The 6683-nt window shown below is 41.4% G+C and overlaps 1 pseudogene; it reads left to right on the plus strand.

The window, feature by feature from the left end:
- Positions 1–258: 258 nt before the first annotated feature.
- On the plus strand, positions 259–515 carry LOC142443623 (small ribosomal subunit protein eS27-like; annotated as a pseudogene).
- The last annotated feature ends 6168 nt before the right edge of the window (positions 516–6683 follow it).

Genomic DNA, 6683 nt, shown 5'->3' on the forward strand with positions numbered 1-6683 from the left:
ATAGATTCCAGATACACACCATTTGGATTATATCAGTTGGTCCTTGTTACTATTGTCTCTCACATCCAAATTCATCCTTCTTTTCTCTACTCTGTAAAGCTGGAACAATTATATTGCTCCTTTGTTACTTATTCCTATTACACTGTGTCAAAGGGAGCTGCAGGAAATTATTAGAAGGCAAGGAAAACATTAGTAAAAATGAAGCCTAGTTAAAGAATATTGTAACAGCTTTCTGGTGCTGACGACCACTTGGCAATCATGCCTCTCCCAAAGGATCTCCTTCACCCCTCTCCGGAAAAGGGAGAAGAGAAAACACAAGAAGAAACGCCTGGTGCAGAGCCCCAATTCCTACTTCATGGATGTCAAATGCCCAGGCTGCTATAAAATCACCATGGTCTTCAGCCATGCACAAACAGTAGTTTTGTGTGTTGGCTGCTCTACTACCCTTTGTCAGCCTACAGGAGGAAAAGCAAGGCTCACAGAAGGATGCTCCTTCAGACGGAAGCAGCACTAAAAGGCCCTGAATCGAGATGAGTGGGAAGCCATTCTAATAAACCCATTTTGGATTTTTTTTAAAAAAGAATATTGCAACAAAATTTCAGAAACCTTTATTTAACAAAAAAATATCAGAACATGAAGCTATTATACCAGCCTGTGTGATCATGAGGTGTCAATGAGATTAAAGACCCAGAGGAAAAAAATCATAATGCCAATGAAGGGGGCAGTGCGGAGTGGAGGCCCAAAGCCAATCTGCAAGCAATTGGACATCCCCTTACAGAAGGGTCGTGGGGAGAAGACGGGCCAGTCAGGGTGCAGTGTAGCACCGATGAAATACATCGCTTTCCTCTGGTTCTTTAATGTTTCCTCACCCCCACTATCATGACCCTAATTCTACCTTACAGATCTGGCTAGACTAGAATGTGTACATGGGTAGAGATAAGAGCTGGAAACACAGGAAATATAGGACAGATAAACTCCTCAGGACCAATACTGAGAGTAGCCATACCGGAGGGGAAGGGGAAGGTGTGGGGGCGGGGGGGGGGGGAGAGAGAGAAATAAACTATCTATAACCCCCTCTCAGGGGCATGGACAACAGACAAAGGGGTGGAAGGAGACATAGGACAGTGCAAGATATGAAAAAATAATAATTTGCAAATTATCAAGGGCTCATGAGGGAGGGAGGGAAGGAGGGACAGAAGGAGGAAGAGAGGGAGGGGAGAAGAAAAACATTTTCCCACATGATACTTGAACTACTTTTTTGCAGCCATCTACTGACTGCAGAGACATATTTAAACACACTTTTTTTAAGAAACCCTTTCATGTATGAATTGGAAGTCTAGAAGCAAAGCTATTTTACTTAACCTTGTTTAAGAAAGAAACCTTATGGATAAGAGCAGAAGTTATAAGCGAAATGTGTCTTTATATCTATACGCCTACATCTTAGCCAAAGAAATATTCAACAAATGCATATTTAATTTATTAGGGATGTGAAAAGAGAATTTTTTCATGCAAATGGAGCTGACCTATACACACTAAATGAAGTACAGGATACATTCATCTTTCCTATAATAATATAAACATACAGCTGAATCCCCATGGTTATGGATAAATTAAGTTTTGTGCTTAGTTTCTTCCTATCACCTCTCCAAACCCATGCTCCACTTCTATCCATCCTGATCTGTGTCCCAAGTGGCTTAAACTTCAGCGAGTCAGTTCCACTCCCGTCTAGATTCTGAATCCAGGGCTAGCCAAATGGGGAGATGGTACTATTCCTAGACTTGAATAAGTAAGGAGAGGAAGCTTGGCTTTATGGAAAAGACTGCCGAATATGAGCTAAAGCTTTAGACAGAGAGGTGCAGCCAACACAACAGGCAGAGAGCTAGAGAAATAAACGTCTTCACAACGCTTAGTGTCTTGACATTGACAGAATCCAATCGAATCTAGAGGGGCAGGGAACTAACTCACTGAAGTCTTCCAAATACACTTCATGGGGCACAGGTCAGGATGCATAGAAAAGGGGATACATTTTGGGTTGGCATTGGGATGTGCTAGGTGTTGTTTTTCTACCTGATATATCATAATGATATAATAATGACTATCGAGACGATCTGTTGAAGCAGGGTTATTTCGCAGAAAACTAAAGAGTTTTACGGTGGGCAAGGGCAATCAATAACATAAACTAGCATTGGAAAAAAGCAGAAAACCAGCCATCCATCCAGGAAAAGCATTATCATTAGCCAGGGTTTCCTCTTTTCCTCATAATGATGCCATTTAATGCTGAAACACTTAACAATAAAATACTAAGAATCACTCGGCAAGAAGTTTCCCCCCTTCATTACTCATTTTTATAGCCTACCCCCCAGTGTGTATAACAGCATTTTGTACCTAGGTGCTGAGTATTTATTAAATGAATTAATCAAGAAGAATATTGCAAATCTTATTGCACTTACACAAAGGGAAAGACTTCACACTGGGAACATTAAGTGACATTCTGGTCCTTGCCCTACAAATAGAACAGAGCTGAACTGAAAGAGACCTTGAAAATGGTAAATACTCATAAAATATAAATGAAAACTGTTCATACATACAACAATTTAAATGGCTGAGCTCCTTTGAGAACAATAGTACATACATGTTGTTTGGAACTTGACATAGATCCATTTCAGTCCTCACATTCCTGCCCAGAGGAGGTGGTCAGGAAGGGCTTCGTGGAGGAAGGGATACTATGTTGAACCAGAAAAGAAGAGCAAGGATCAGCCATGAGGACGAAGAGAGAAAGATTCAGGTGGAATGTGATTCTGGGGGGAAATCACAGAGACAAGAGAGCAGTATGCATTTTAAGAATTTCAGACCTCTCAGTGCTGAAGAATTGAGATAAAAGAGGATTTTGGCAAGAAGGAGGGAGGGGACAAAAAGAGGATTTAATCTTGAAGATCAATATGGAAATAGGAATGTCATTCTCTAATATATGTTTCAGGCCTGTGTAGAGAGCAGTAGTGTAAAGCTGATTGCTATAAAGATTCGACTACGTCATAAGGGTAAGTAATAGAGGGGCTGAAGCGCTATTCAGATGCTAGTCCTCAGTTTTCTCTAGTCATTGCTTTTTGTCCGCTTGCCCCATCGTTTGTTCTACTTTCCAAGAAAAGGCACCTACGCCTCTGCTCGGTCGCGTTTTCCGTGTATAGGCAGACCCCCAACAGAGTCCCCACAGACCATATTTGGAAAGTGCGCATCCTTTATCGAATGCCCAACCCAGGTCCTACAGCAGCACTCTCTTGGGACAAGAGTGCCCCCGTGTGTTGCATTGCTGACTCTTCACAATCCCTAATGTTTTTGTGTGAATGAGCCCAGGACTAACTTGTAAGAGGAAATTGTTAACAAATATTTTTCCAGACGGACTAGAAAAAGATCCCAGAATCCTTTTCCATTACAATACTAGAGCTAATCCCTGGGTTTAGTAGATCAGTTCCTACTTTGCCTAGCTCCTCTGAATTCTTGTTGTCTTTTAAAACAGATTTACGTTAAAAAAACAAAACTTTTAGAGTAAAAAATGCGACTGAAATTATGTTCTAGGAACTGAGATAAGTTCAATATAAATCTATTCTGCCTTCTCTCTCGTAGGCTCGATTCCAAGAGGGTGTTTGAAAGTGCATTCCTTACTGTTGAACAAAGGAGGCTGCAAGCCTTCACAGGCAGACCAACTAGTTAATTTTTTTTAAAGAATTATTGGATAAAGTTGCTTTCTTAAATTCCTGGAGTAGGGCCAAGAAAAGACAGTTTTGCTTTATCTTTCTCTTCGTCTGGCTGTGTCTCATTCTAACATCTGGAGGTTTCTTTCTGTCTTACTCATCCAAGTGTAAGTCAATTTACTATCACAACACATCTGAAAATGTCACCATCCACACAGGATTGAACAAGTAATGCAAACTGATCTGTTGCCTAAGAAAATAAATCCAGATACTATCCAATTTCCCCCTACAAAAATCTTTTAACAGAAAGTTTAAAGCTCAGAGAGAGAATTATACAAGTTTGCACATCTAGTAAGTGTTGCAAATGTAACATAAAATCTGTTGCCATTGAGTCCATTCAGATCCACAGTGACCTCCTATGTTACAGAGTAGAACCACAACCTGTCAGATAGATAGAGCGGAACATTTATCCTTCTAAGGACTTCTATGATGGACAATATTGATTGAGGGGGGGAAAGTGCTAGTTAGTAGATGGAGGAGCGATGAATCAGTAGTAAAGCTGCTGTGAAGATCATTGGGGTGCTATTAAAGCTGCAAGCTTATGGGGACAAGGCATTGCCACAGACAGAAGGCGCTGGCCTTCCAGCTCACTTAGCTATGGAAAGCAAAAAGAAAAACGAGGTGTGTCCTTCTGCCACGGAAAAAGTATAGGGAACGCTGGAGATTTGTTCCGCTTCTTTTGCTGGCCTGGAAATGCCAAGAACAAACACTTGAGGTCAGAACACTAACATTAAATAAGGCATCCCCTACTTCAGGTTACCCTCTACTTGGATTAATCTTTGAAAATCATGAATCATTAAGAAGCATTGTCTCTTGGAGTATAAATGCTATTTTAATCATGAAGTTTGCTTTTAGAAAATATTTATGCTTGCTTGGGATAGGCAGAAATTATGAAAAAAATATTCTAGGTGCATGTTTTTCTCCCTGCCATTGAGTCAATTCACACACACACACACACACACACACACACACACACACACACACACACCGTGATCCTTTAAGACAGAGTAGAGCCACCCTGTGGATATCTGAGACTGTAACTTTTTTTCTTTCTCTCTCTCTCTCTCAAGTTCATTTTTCTTTTTAAAATAATATTTTGTCATGTAATTCACATATCATACAATTAAAGGACTTAACCATATTAAAAAGAGTTCTGCAATCATCAATACGATCAATTTCAGAACATTTTCTTTTTTTCAATCATTTTATTGGGGGCTCTTACAGCACTTATCAGGCTGTAACTCTTTATGGAAGTAGAAAGCCTCATTGTTCTCCATGGGAGTGGGGCGCTGGTGGTTTAGAACTAAGCTGGAGGACACTTTGCATACATGTTTGTTGTTGTTAAGTCCCAACATGTCAATTCCAACTCATAGAAAACCTCTGTACAACAGAACAAAATATAGCCCAGGCCTGACCATCCTCGCTATTGGTGTTGTGTTTCAGTCCATGCTTGGAGCCACTGTGTCAACGATCTTGTCCGGGGTCTTCCTCTTTTTGCTGCCCCCTTACTTTGCCAAGCATGATGTTCTGCTCCAGGTGCTGTCTCTCCTGGTCAAAAGAATGTGAAAAAAACTTTGGGCATGTCATCAGAAGTACATGTTTAGGCCTAGTCATTTAATGTAATATTTTATGTTCTGTTTTAAGTTGATGTATAATTTATTTCTACCATGTTCATATTTGAAGTCCCTTTATGATATTTATCCACCATGTGTCTGTCTATTTCTCATACTCTGGTGGCTCGTGTGTTGTTGCAATGGTGAAAGTTATATCACTGGTAAGAGACACCACAGTCAAGAGATCAAACAGCACATTGCACTGGGTAAATCTGCTGCAAAGACCTCTTTAAATGTTGAAAAGCAAAGTCTAAGGCACGCCTGACCCAAGCGATGATATTTTCTATCATCTTATATGCAAGTGCAAGTTGTATATTAAATAAGGAAGAACAAAGAAGAATGAATGCTTGAGTTATGGTGCTGGTCAAGAGTATTGAAAGTACCATGGACTTCCAAAAGCACAAACAAATCTCTCTGGAGGAAGTACAGCCAGAATGCTCCTTCGAAGCAAGTATGGTGAGACTTTGTTTTCTATACTTTGGACATGTTGCCAGGAGAGACCAGTCCCTGGACAAAGACATCCTGCTTGGTAAGGTAGAGGGGAAGCAAAAAAGAGGAAGACTCTCCACAAGATGGATTGGCACAGTGGTTGCAACAGTGAGACCAAACATAAAAATTGTGATGATGGCACAGTTCCAGGCCATCTGTTGTACACAGGGTTCCTGTGAGTCAGAGCTATCACAATGGCACCCAATACCACAATATTTATATTACTATATCATGTGTGAGGGGGCCCAGCCCCAAGCCCAACTATTAAGTGGATACCTGTCCCTCCCCCCATAAGAATTTATTTCAAAGGACAGCCTTGAGTCTGCAGCTCCAGGAGAGGGACATATCTGATGGGAGCACATGGGAGCAGATGAAGGGGGAAGAGGAGAGAGTGGAGCACATCCTGGCCCACCAGGCCATGAGGACGATGACCCCAATTAGAGCAGCCAGTCCACAGAGAGGACCACATGGACCGCCCCACTATGAGACACGACCTCCCTCACTGACCCATAGCTCTACAGGGCACAACACCAGAGACACAGTGTGGGAATTGCACCCGATCTGATCCCGGCACCCCAAGGCAAAACACTAAGGGGGTGCAACAGAACACTAAGTGGGTGCAAGGGAATGGAGTGGCAAGGCCCCCAAGGAATGCTGAAGGTGGACTTTGGGGGCAGGGCATGGTGCCCAACAGACTGGACTAGAAAACACTCCTAAAGGCCAACAAACAATCCTTGAATTAACTACAAGTTTTTCTTTCTTGTTTTGTTTTGTTTGTCATTGGTTTGTTGTTGTTGTTGTTGTTTTGCTTTGTTGTATATTGTTGCTTGTT

Source organism: Tenrec ecaudatus, chromosome 3 (assembly GCF_050624435.1).
Source record: "Tenrec ecaudatus isolate mTenEca1 chromosome 3, mTenEca1.hap1, whole genome shotgun sequence".
Classification (NCBI taxonomy): domain Eukaryota; kingdom Metazoa; phylum Chordata; class Mammalia; order Afrosoricida; family Tenrecidae; genus Tenrec; species Tenrec ecaudatus.